This window comes from Hetaerina americana, unplaced genomic scaffold (assembly GCF_022747635.1).
Source record: "Hetaerina americana unplaced genomic scaffold, ioHetAmer1.1.p SCAF_2, whole genome shotgun sequence".
Lineage (NCBI taxonomy): Eukaryota > Metazoa > Arthropoda > Insecta > Odonata > Calopterygidae > Hetaerina > Hetaerina americana.
The window spans coordinates 107971315-107981837 of NW_027286763.1; positions in this window are offsets into that span (position 1 = coordinate 107971315).

The window sequence follows — 10523 nt, forward strand, 5'->3', positions numbered from 1 at the left end:
GTTGCTGGTGCGTTCGTCAAACCGAATGGCATTCGTCGGAACTGGAACAGACCTGAGCCAGGAATAGCAAAGGCTGTGTACTTCTTAGACGATTCCTCCATAGGAATCTGGTTGTAGGCCCAACGGAGATCGATTTTCGATATATACTTGGCCTTCCTCAGCTTGTCAAGGATTGAATCCATATTAGGCAGAGGGTACGCATCCTTCTTTGTAACCTTATTAAGGTCTCTGTAATCGATACAGAATCTCGCGCTACCATCTGCTTTCTTGACAATGACTGGCGCACTGCTCCAAGCTGAGGCCGACCTTTCCACTACTCCCTCGTCTAACATCCTCTGAAGTTCCTGTTGAGCTACTTCCATCATTCTAGGAGACATTCGTCTCGGCCGATGTTTTATTGGTTCTGCTCCTTGAACGTCAATATGGTGTTCTGTCAGCAGCATTAACTTCGGGCCCTCTGTGATCGCTTGCTCTATTACCTTGTTCAGTCTTCTTCTCTGGTCATCAGTGAGCGTAGTGATGCCTCCACATTCCATGTTTTTTTTCTCACCCTGTTTCACTTCCTCTCTATTAAATTCGCTCAGTAGTGCGCTGAGCCTTACGCTTTGATAACTCTCTAGGACTGATAGACCCGCGCATTCTGCGAAAATGTGTGGTTCATTTCTTGTCCCTTTCTTCCAAAATGGGTGCCACGGGCCCTTTTTTGCTCTCCAACACTTCTCCGCGGACATCGTATCAATTGAAAAAAGGTTTTTCAAATCTGCTCCAACGATCACTTGATGAGAAGACAGGAAATCAGCGGCTTTCCATTGCATCTTCTCCGTTTTTTCATCGATGGTAATCGTCACATCTAGGTATCCCAAAGTCTTAGCTGGTATGGGCGTCATTGGCATCGTCACTTGAGTCATTGACCCCTTCAGTCTTGACTTATACCTTTTCGCCACCTCGGGACCTACTATGGTCACTTGAGCCCCGGGGTCATAGAGCGCAATGTACTCTTTTCCCCCGATCAGGACTGAGACTTGGTCTCTATTCTCTGCCGTAACACTCGCTAAACTCACTCTAGGCGTGGACTCCACGCCGACTCCCCCTCCCTGAACCGGACACAGCCTATCAGGTTTGTCCTCAATGGTTACAGGGTATGTCACACTCTCACTCGACTCATTCCTGCCCGTCCCTTTGTTGGTACACAACCGATCCAGAGTGAACAGTACTTGAGGCAATTTCTCATAATCGCTGTCCTGTTCTGATTTCCGGCCCGCGTGAAGCGACTGGGCAGAATCTACATTCCACGCATGTCTCGGCGGGCTTTGTGGCACCGACGAGATGCTCTGAGGCCTCTCACTCATTCTCTCACTCTCTGCTTGCTTTGGTGGCTGGAGACAGGCTGGCCTGTTCGATCCTACCAAGGACTTGACCCTTTCGCTTTCTTCCGACCTAACGGATTGGCAGAGCGGAGCTGACTCCGTCGACCAATGCGCCTTCTCCCCCATATGCGGTTGATTTGATGGGCGGAGACGGGCTGACCCGCTCGGCTCGGCGAAATCAACGGCTGGACAGCAAATATCAGCTTTGCAGTGGAGGTCGGCCGTCCGTCTCCACTGCTCAGCTGGAGAGCTTTTCCTGATAGCTCCATTGCATTGGCCAGATCGATAGAGGTTGGCTGTCCACCTCGATCTGTAGATTTCTTCATCCTTGATCTTTGCCAACGCCTCAGATGGGTGGTGGATGTTGGCTGTCCAACTCGACCCAGGAGCAGATGTTTCATCTGGCCCATCTGAGTTTATCTCCCTTCCTTTCTCTATACAATTCTTTATTCCACTATTTACATCCTCCTTGATCGAATTTGGTTCGCAAAATTTGGCTGTCCAACTCGGCTTTTCCAAAATCGAATCACCATTTCCTAACCTAATTGACTTATTCCTATGATTATCTAAATCTAATTCAGCCGGTTTGTGTTCGACGGATTGGTTTGCGGGGAAGCCGCTGGGGCTAGGCGACTCCCCGCTTGTCCGTTTTCCTGCCGAGTAAACAGATGTTTGCAATTAGGGCAATTAATTGCCAATAAGCCGACCTTGCCGCAAAGTTGGCACTTTTCTCGTGTCCTACCCTGTCGACTGGGGCAATTGACACCGATATGCCCTCTTGCGCCACAGCTGAAACACTGGACTCTCGGGCACACATTTGCCCTATGTCCCGACTCTCCGCAGGAATAACAAGCTCCGTCAAAGCCCGGTCCCTGGTCTCTCGCCTGTGAAGGCCTAGACAACGTAGGTCTCGTTATGGCCCGGCTGTCCCATCGGCCATTGTAACCTGCCCCAGAGGAGCTGGGCGTGACCTCTCTCGGAGAGGACGGCTCGCCATTTTTCCCCATAGTGGGCGGTATTCTCCCTCCCCCATCCGTGATGGACTTTTTCTTGACCTCATTGTGTTGAAGTTCGTTAACAATGCTGGTCTTCTTATTCATTTCCTCCACATTGCTCCCCAGGGCCCCTACTTTCGCTGGTTTTCTTGATCCTTGCTCTTCTCCTTTCCTCACATAAGCGCCAGTCGTGATTAGCGACTCGCTAGCTGGCATAGGATCATGATAACGAGCATTGATTGCCATTCTTCTTTCATACTTCTGACCACAATCCATCAGTTCATCCAACGTCTTAAGGCGTCGATCCTTTATCTCATTTCGATATTCTGGAAGTAGATTGCTCAATGCGACCTTGAGAAGTTTCCTCTCTGACAACGGTTTCTTCAAATATTTAGAAAGATGTTGTAAGTTGCCTATAAATTCTGCTATCTTCTCCTTCCTCCCTTGGGTTCTATTGGTAATTTCCCTCATCACTTGCTCTTCGTCCCACTCTTCGACGAATCTCTGTTTAAATCGTCGTTGAAAGTCATTCCAGTCTTTGATGTACTCCTCCGTGGCCGCATACCAGTTGTAAGCGGTATCTCGAAGAGTAAACGGCAAAACCTTCAAGATATCGCTATCCGAGGCATTAGTGCTGGCTCTGATGTTTCCCAACTTCTGGAGGTACTCTCTTGCCTTTGAATTGCCGTCTCCTCGAAATTCAAGCTTCCAACTCTGGAACGCCTTTATGCATCTTTGCGAGATCTCAGCTGAGCGTGACGAGCTCGTACGATGTCTCTTGGATTTAGATGCCAATTTTCTCGGAGCACTGGCCCTTCCTAACTCAGAGCTGATGCTCTGTCTATGTCCATCGTCCCCTGATGCATCGTCCGAGTCATCACTGCTGTCAGTAGATAACGACCCGCTCGTTACCTCCGACTCTGAAGAAGATGACGAAGTGGATGTTATTTCCCTCCGATACTTTTTCCTGGAACCCTTTCTCAAGTTCACTTCCTTATCGTTCTTCTCACTGCCCAATTTTTGTAAAATTCGGCTAAGTCCATCCGTTAGGTTGTTGATCATCTCGTTCTGCTGTTGCAATTGACTCCGCAACTCCTTTATTTCCTCAGAGTTGCGGTCGCTCTGTACTGGTATCTCTTTCTGATTTAATTTCGCTTCCGAAGGCAGAATGCGCAGTTTTTCCTTTTCTCTGGTCAAATCTGACGCTTCTTTCCTTTCCCCCAGCGGCGGAAAATCATACGAGTCCATCAGCGGCAGTTTGGGCTGAGGGCCCCCCGCTGCGTTTGCTGTAATGGTCCGAATGGGGTTCAGTTCCTCATTAATTTCTCCGTCGCTTGCGGCAACTTTCTCCGTCTCGATGTGCTTCTTTTTATGCCCCTTACTGCATGCTCCTTTCGTTTTCCGCCCTGCCTCTAGGTCTTCGTCCCAGTTTAAGGCGTGTAGAGCTCCTGAGAGGGTTACATCGTCAGGCTGCACATCCTCGTCCAATTCTTTTGACCATGGTGTCCCTAACCGTGGTTGTGCCAAAAGAAGCTTAGCCCGCAATAATCGCTCTTTGCGTACTAAGAGTGGCCCCACCAAGGAGTGTCCTTTACTTGACAACTCATTTTCCACCTCTTCTTCACTCATTTGCTTAATTATTTCAAATTCTGCCTTTACCGCTGAATGCCGTAGCAGTGCCCTCATATCTCTCTGATATCTCGCCAAAAATCCAGTGTCACCCTCCATTGTAAATTAGGAAGAAGAAAATTCTTAACCTATTGAATAATTAAAGGATTTGCCCCACCTAACCTAAAATACGCTTACTGCAAAAATTTAATCCTAATCTAAAGATATTTCCCTGTTCTACAGTTATTATAACAAATAGGGTAGAATAAATCAGAATTCTATATTAAAAGCATAACCTAACCTCAAAATTCAAAAATTACAAACTCCACTTCCTCTTTTCAAAGGATCCTCTGCCACTCTGGGGATACGTGGCCACGCACGGAGCTTCCCTCACGCCAATAATAGTAGTTAATCTTAGAAACCGATCGTCCCTCCGCAACTTAACTGGAAACAAGTCGCCTCGGGAATGTTCACAGCTTTCATCCCACCCTCAACGCCAAGCAACCACTCAAAGCAACCGCACAAACCACATTCAAGTACAAAAGATTGAGTAGAAATTATAATCTCTTATTTACTGCTTCCCTCACAAAGAATTTTAAATTTTTTTATTTCATGAAAATGTATAGCGAAAAAAAAGGACTAATTTATAAATCAAATAGAAAAATTGTATACCGCTCGCGAAAGAGCTGTACGTAATAACTGGCGCTCGCGCGATGTTAATCACGCATCGTTCCCGCTCACACACACGCTTTGCACACCATGCCGGTATCACTCCGCTCGCTCTCCTTCACACCATTGTTGCCTCGTCAAGGCCGACGCGACGCCATTTTACACTCGCGCCGCATGCGCACTCTCGAAATATAATTGTCACTTTTCTCGCACAACAATAGAAAGGCTGCCCCACGTTGGGCGCCATTTGTGACGCGGTATTTAATTTATAGATAAATTTTCCCCGATACCGCGAGACAAGGGAGGCCGCGACTCTACTTGTTTTGAGGGCGCCAGGCTAGCCGCATGGCTAGCCGCAGAGTCACGCCGCTGGCTGTCACCTGGCCCATCACACTCCTCGTCCCAGGGGAGGGCTCGCTCACCTTTTATGTGCCCCGGGGTGGGCAGCGGCTCTTCAGCTGAAATCACGAGGGGCGCAAGGAGGCGCATAAAAATGGACTCCGACGAGTAAACTTCATAAGAACTATTTATTATCACAAGAAAAGGTGTGGGCGCTCCCAAGCAAACATGACGCGCGGTGCCGACGCCTGCTGGGCCACGATGTTGGGTGGCCGCTCGGCTGCAGCCGAAGATGGCCGCCTCGCTGTCGACTGCTGGCTCCCGATGTTCCGGTCGGGGCCTGCGGGGGGCCCACACGGCGAGGTCGGTTGCTGGCACGCGCACCCCCGGTGTTCGCAGGCTGTCGGTGACTCGACGATGATAGCACACGACCTTCTCTCTCGGGCATCTCACAACGAACTCTCCTTACCACGTGTTGGCCGGCACTCTCCGCGCGCGGCGCGCCCCGCTCTTCTTTTTTTCTTACATACATTGTCGGCGCCCACAAATAGCGCCCCGCCGTTCTACGGCTCGCGAGAGGGGCGCGCGTATTCGAACTGGGCAAGTGACGCTGCGCCAAGCACAACGTCACACCACTGAACCATTTTTTCAAGTTTGCAAACACAAAATGATCTGAGGGGGCTAAATTTTTTAAAAGAGGTTCATGGGGTAGAAATTTAAACTAAAATTAAGGAATTTTGGCCTTTGCAATAGCAGATTGAACAGCTGGTGCATTATCTTGATGAAAAAACATTTTCTTCTTAGCCAAATGCAGCTGCCTTTGTTTGATTTCTTTACTCAAACATTGCAATTAGTTAGCATAAAACACATTATTGATAGTTTTCCCTCTTTCAAGATTGCTAATGAAAATTATCCCACGCAGAATCCAAAACACAACGTCATGACCTTGCCTACAGATGAAATGGTCATCATCTTTTGTGGAGATGGTTCTCCATTTTGAATCCATTGTTTTGATTGTTCTTTCATCTCGTGTGTATTGGACCCATGTTTAATCCATGGTTATGGAAAGCTGCAAAAATTCTGCTTTGTTTCTTAGCCCCTAATTGAAATATCTTCATTACACTGGTTTTGCTGAAGCGTGAGCAAATGCAACACCCATCTTGCATAGAGCTCTCATATCCAAATTTTCAGCTAATATGAGATAATCCCCATTTTTTAAAATGCCTGCTATTTCTGCTAGCTGGTACACTTTCAGTATCATCCAGTATCACTAAGTAGATTTTCTTTGGTATTTCTGCAGTCCACCTCATTTGGTTAGCCAATATGATACTTATCTTGACAGCTCTTATGGCTTAGTTAAAACTATGCAACCCAATATTTTACTGTTGCAAATAAATGAGCAGACTAACCTTGAATAGAATCCAGTTCAGCTTCATTATTAGTAAGGCAGAGGCTTTTCAAATTAAGGTGTTGTATCACATCTTTATGACCAAATCTCAATTTTCACAAATTCACAGAAATTGTTCAGTATTGATGGTTGCCAAAAAGATGCTTAATAGCATAGAATCTTCCAACTTGAAACATATGCTTGATGGATTGCATCATTTCTAATACAGGGGTATTTTTAAACAACCTCCACCATCTCTAGGTTAGGCAGGGCACTTCTGGGTCTTCTTTTGTATGAAAGGTTTAACTGCTTAATTTTCAATTTAAAACATGATAGTTATATGGGAATTTTGTTAATAATTTATATGGATATCCTTTATGACAGTAATATTTTTCTTTGATCTTGTGGAAATATTCAAACTATAGAGAAATACATTTGTTTCCTGATGTGAGCAGTGAGGGAGAGTATGATGCTGACCAGCCTTAGGAGAATGAAGGACTAAGAGAGGGAGTATTGAAGGCACAAGGTAAGAACTCAGGGCTGTTGTCATTTTGCTATTGTTACTTTCTAGTGATCTGGTATGTTTGGTGAATAACTCTTTAATGTCACTAAGATATTGTGTTAAAAAATAAAGTATTTTTAATTTTACTATAAAAAAATAAAATTTATTTTTAAAATTATGAAACATTAAATAGAGGACAAATTCAAATTTTTACAAAAAATAAGTAAAAAAACATAATTAGGATTATTTTAAATGAAAGTTTTTGAGACAAAGAAGTTAAATATTTTTTGATCTATGGAAATTAAATTAGAAATATTTATTTCATAAAATCTTCTGGAATCTGGGTGGAAAATATAATAACCTTAATGGAGCTCACCGAATTACTTTTAGTCCATTGCAGATTAATTTGATTTTCTTAGTCCTTATTTTCTTTCATTCCTATCATTGCTCTGCTCATTGAACATCCATGTTGATCCAGGCTAATTTCATGGATGCAGTATTTGCATTTAATGCATACAGTTCAGGATCTTGACCTCTTCTGAACAAGTTTACCATACAAACCATGTGCATTTTTTTTGCCTTGAAATTTCCTGAGTTTAGCTTTTATCTCACTGATTTATTGACACGCAGCTATAGGAAATGCACTCTGCTGATAAAGCTTGAAGTTAATTGAAACCTGTTCATTTGTTTTACTGGTATTTTCTCTGCATATTATATGAACTAAGGGCAATTACTCTAAACAACCTTTTTCCAAAACTTTATCTTATGCCTTTCATCATAGTAACATTAACCATCATGTCAGAGCTGTCAATGCCACCCATCTACTTATTGCAAAGATTTATTGGTTTCAGTTTAAATAATTTCTTAGTTTTGCCATTACAATTGTTTCATAGTGATGTCTTGTGTACTTTTGCTTTTGTGGATTTGCAGCTGGAGATCCATGTGATTTTTATATATGCCGCAGTAAAAAAATTTCATCCTTTCTGATTTTTTTTCCCCCAAACAGGTCTTTCAATCTTTTTGGTAGTAACTGACTATTCCTTATCAAAGTCCTTGGAAAAAGGCTTGTGAAAAGTTCACATGCCTATACAACATTTTTATTTATTGAATTTCATTTCTACATATATTTTAGTTTTCTTATCCTTAAAATATATTCCAAGGTCCTTGGTATCTCTCCAGTGTTCAATATTATTTGCTCCACAATAGCAGTAGAAAGACATGAGATATTATTAGCCAGTAACATATCGTTAAAATGTTATTTCCTTTATGCAGTGATGTTTATTATGCAGATTTTAAAGCAGGTGAGAATGAATTTTAGAATACCCTAAAGTTATATCAACTCACTCGGTAGTAACATTTGTTATCATCGATAAAATGTTCAAATATTTTGTCTGACTAATGTTTTAAAGACTTATTCACCTTTATTTCCTATGTCAACTCTAGCTGGGAATCTAGATCTCGCAGTTCCTCTATCAATGCAAACCCTGAAATATGATTACATCATATTGCAATTCCCTTAATAGCCATCGTGCACTTCACTCTCTGTGCTGGTCTGGGAAATCTTCTGGAATTTATGAATCTATGAGGAAGTCTTACTGCTCTCCAGTAGGAACCTGAAAATGTTCCTTTCCCTGATACTGCTTTCAGTATCTATTCTTCATTAAGCAAAGCTAAAACTTCAAACATTTTATTTGTGAAATCATTAGTCAGTGCAAGTGCTCTCTTAGCTATTTTTTTGATAACTAAGACTATGGACTAAAATAAATTGCCACAGACTCAGCAAAATTCTTTTAAAATAGCACAAAAATTAACTGCTTCAAAAGTTTCAAGCTTTGCACCAACAGAGTAATATCAGAAAGTTATCACACAATTAACAGGACATTTCCTAAACTAAAAGCTACACAAAAATGGAAAGTGTAAAAGCAGTTGGAAAGAATTAAGTGTTCATTTAGGGAAAGAAAATTCTAGACAAGGTTGTTGCAATATTACAATGCCTAAGAATTGGTATATTTTTTACACAGAAGAAACTTAACTAAAAATGAATACCAAAGAAATGCTAGAACCACCACAAGAAATTATTTTTCACTAGAGAAGAATGAAATCAAAGAGAATTCAAGTTGTTAAGCATTTTGATAATTATTTGTTAAAAAGAACACAAAAAAACACAACATTTATCAAGAATACATGCCAAACCTAAACTCACTTCCATTAGAAGAGTGACCAAGGATAATCAAAAGTATATTGAGTTGTTCCTTTATTTTATGAAAGACCATAAATCTTTTAAGAAAACAAAGAATTCCTTTGCTTCTACTTTAGACACCATTAAGTTCAAAACAATTATGCTATCTGTTAAAAGCATGCACTTTATAGATCCGATAGAATTGAATGTGTAGATGTATTACCAGAAGAGTTAAAAATCATTTTATTTGGTACATTTGAAACTGCTCTCTACATTTCAGGGGTCAACCCTTAAGTGCTATTCAAAACATGCTCCCCATTACATCAATAATTATTATCACTTTAAAACCAATTAAACATAAATTGAAATTATCCCTGTTTTTAGAAAAAATTACTGAAAAAGGTTCAGTGTTTATCTTCAGTGATTAAATTTAATGGTGAGGATTTTTAACAAGTGTTTTGGCCAGCAGTAAATACTTTATTCAAAATAAACAAGTCTGAAACCCCTAATGCTGCTTTTTATGCATTGTTATGCTATAAACTGTCAGGCAAAATGTTTTTGTTTTTTTGAAGTCCCAAGGTGTTTTAGAATTTATAATATCTGAAGTTAAGGTGAATTAAATGAATTGCAAATTACAGATTATATTGAAAATTCTTCCAAAAGTGATCATTGATGACCAAAAGTCAAGCCATGTTGAAATGTGCCAGGAAATCCACAACATGAGCAAATATAATCCCAATTTTTTTTATATCATTGCAGGTGACAAGACATTGGCATTTGAATATAACCTTTTAACCAAAAGACAATTATAGGAGCAGCTTACATCAGCATCCCCTTGCCCCAAGAATTCAGTCAAGATCATGAAAATTGTAGTTTTTGAGCTCCCCTGACTGAGTTCATCACAAGTTATTAGAACCTGGAGTCACTGTGTCCTCCAAATTTTATATAAAAGGACGCATAAGAAAAACAAAGGGTTTAATGCATCTGGCAGGACATTGCAGAAAACTAGAAGTTACACCAAAACATGGCCATAGCTCACTTTGCCTTTTTTGTCACTGACTACATGATCAAAGCAAGTGTGGCAGCTATCAAACAACTCTGATATAGCCAGGACATGGCTCTCCCTTACTTGTTTTGTTTATATGCCATAAAAGTTCTGGAAAGCAAACATTTCAGGACAACCTACCTATCTTATTTCCAGCAGCATATTTATATTTTTAAAATTGTCGGTTAGGGTATAAAATAAAATATACACCTATGCCTAAGCCAATGTATTGTTGTGCTTAATGTCTCATATTTATAGAATCAAGTAATCAATAAGGCTCTTGGAATTTTATTATTAGTACTATTTTGAAGGAATCATAACAGTAAGTTAATTGAAAGTTTAACTAAATTTAACACATTGAAATTTATTTGAATATCACTTAGTGCCAAAAAAGCTACATTGATTATCCAACTTGCACTTAGATTTAGTCAT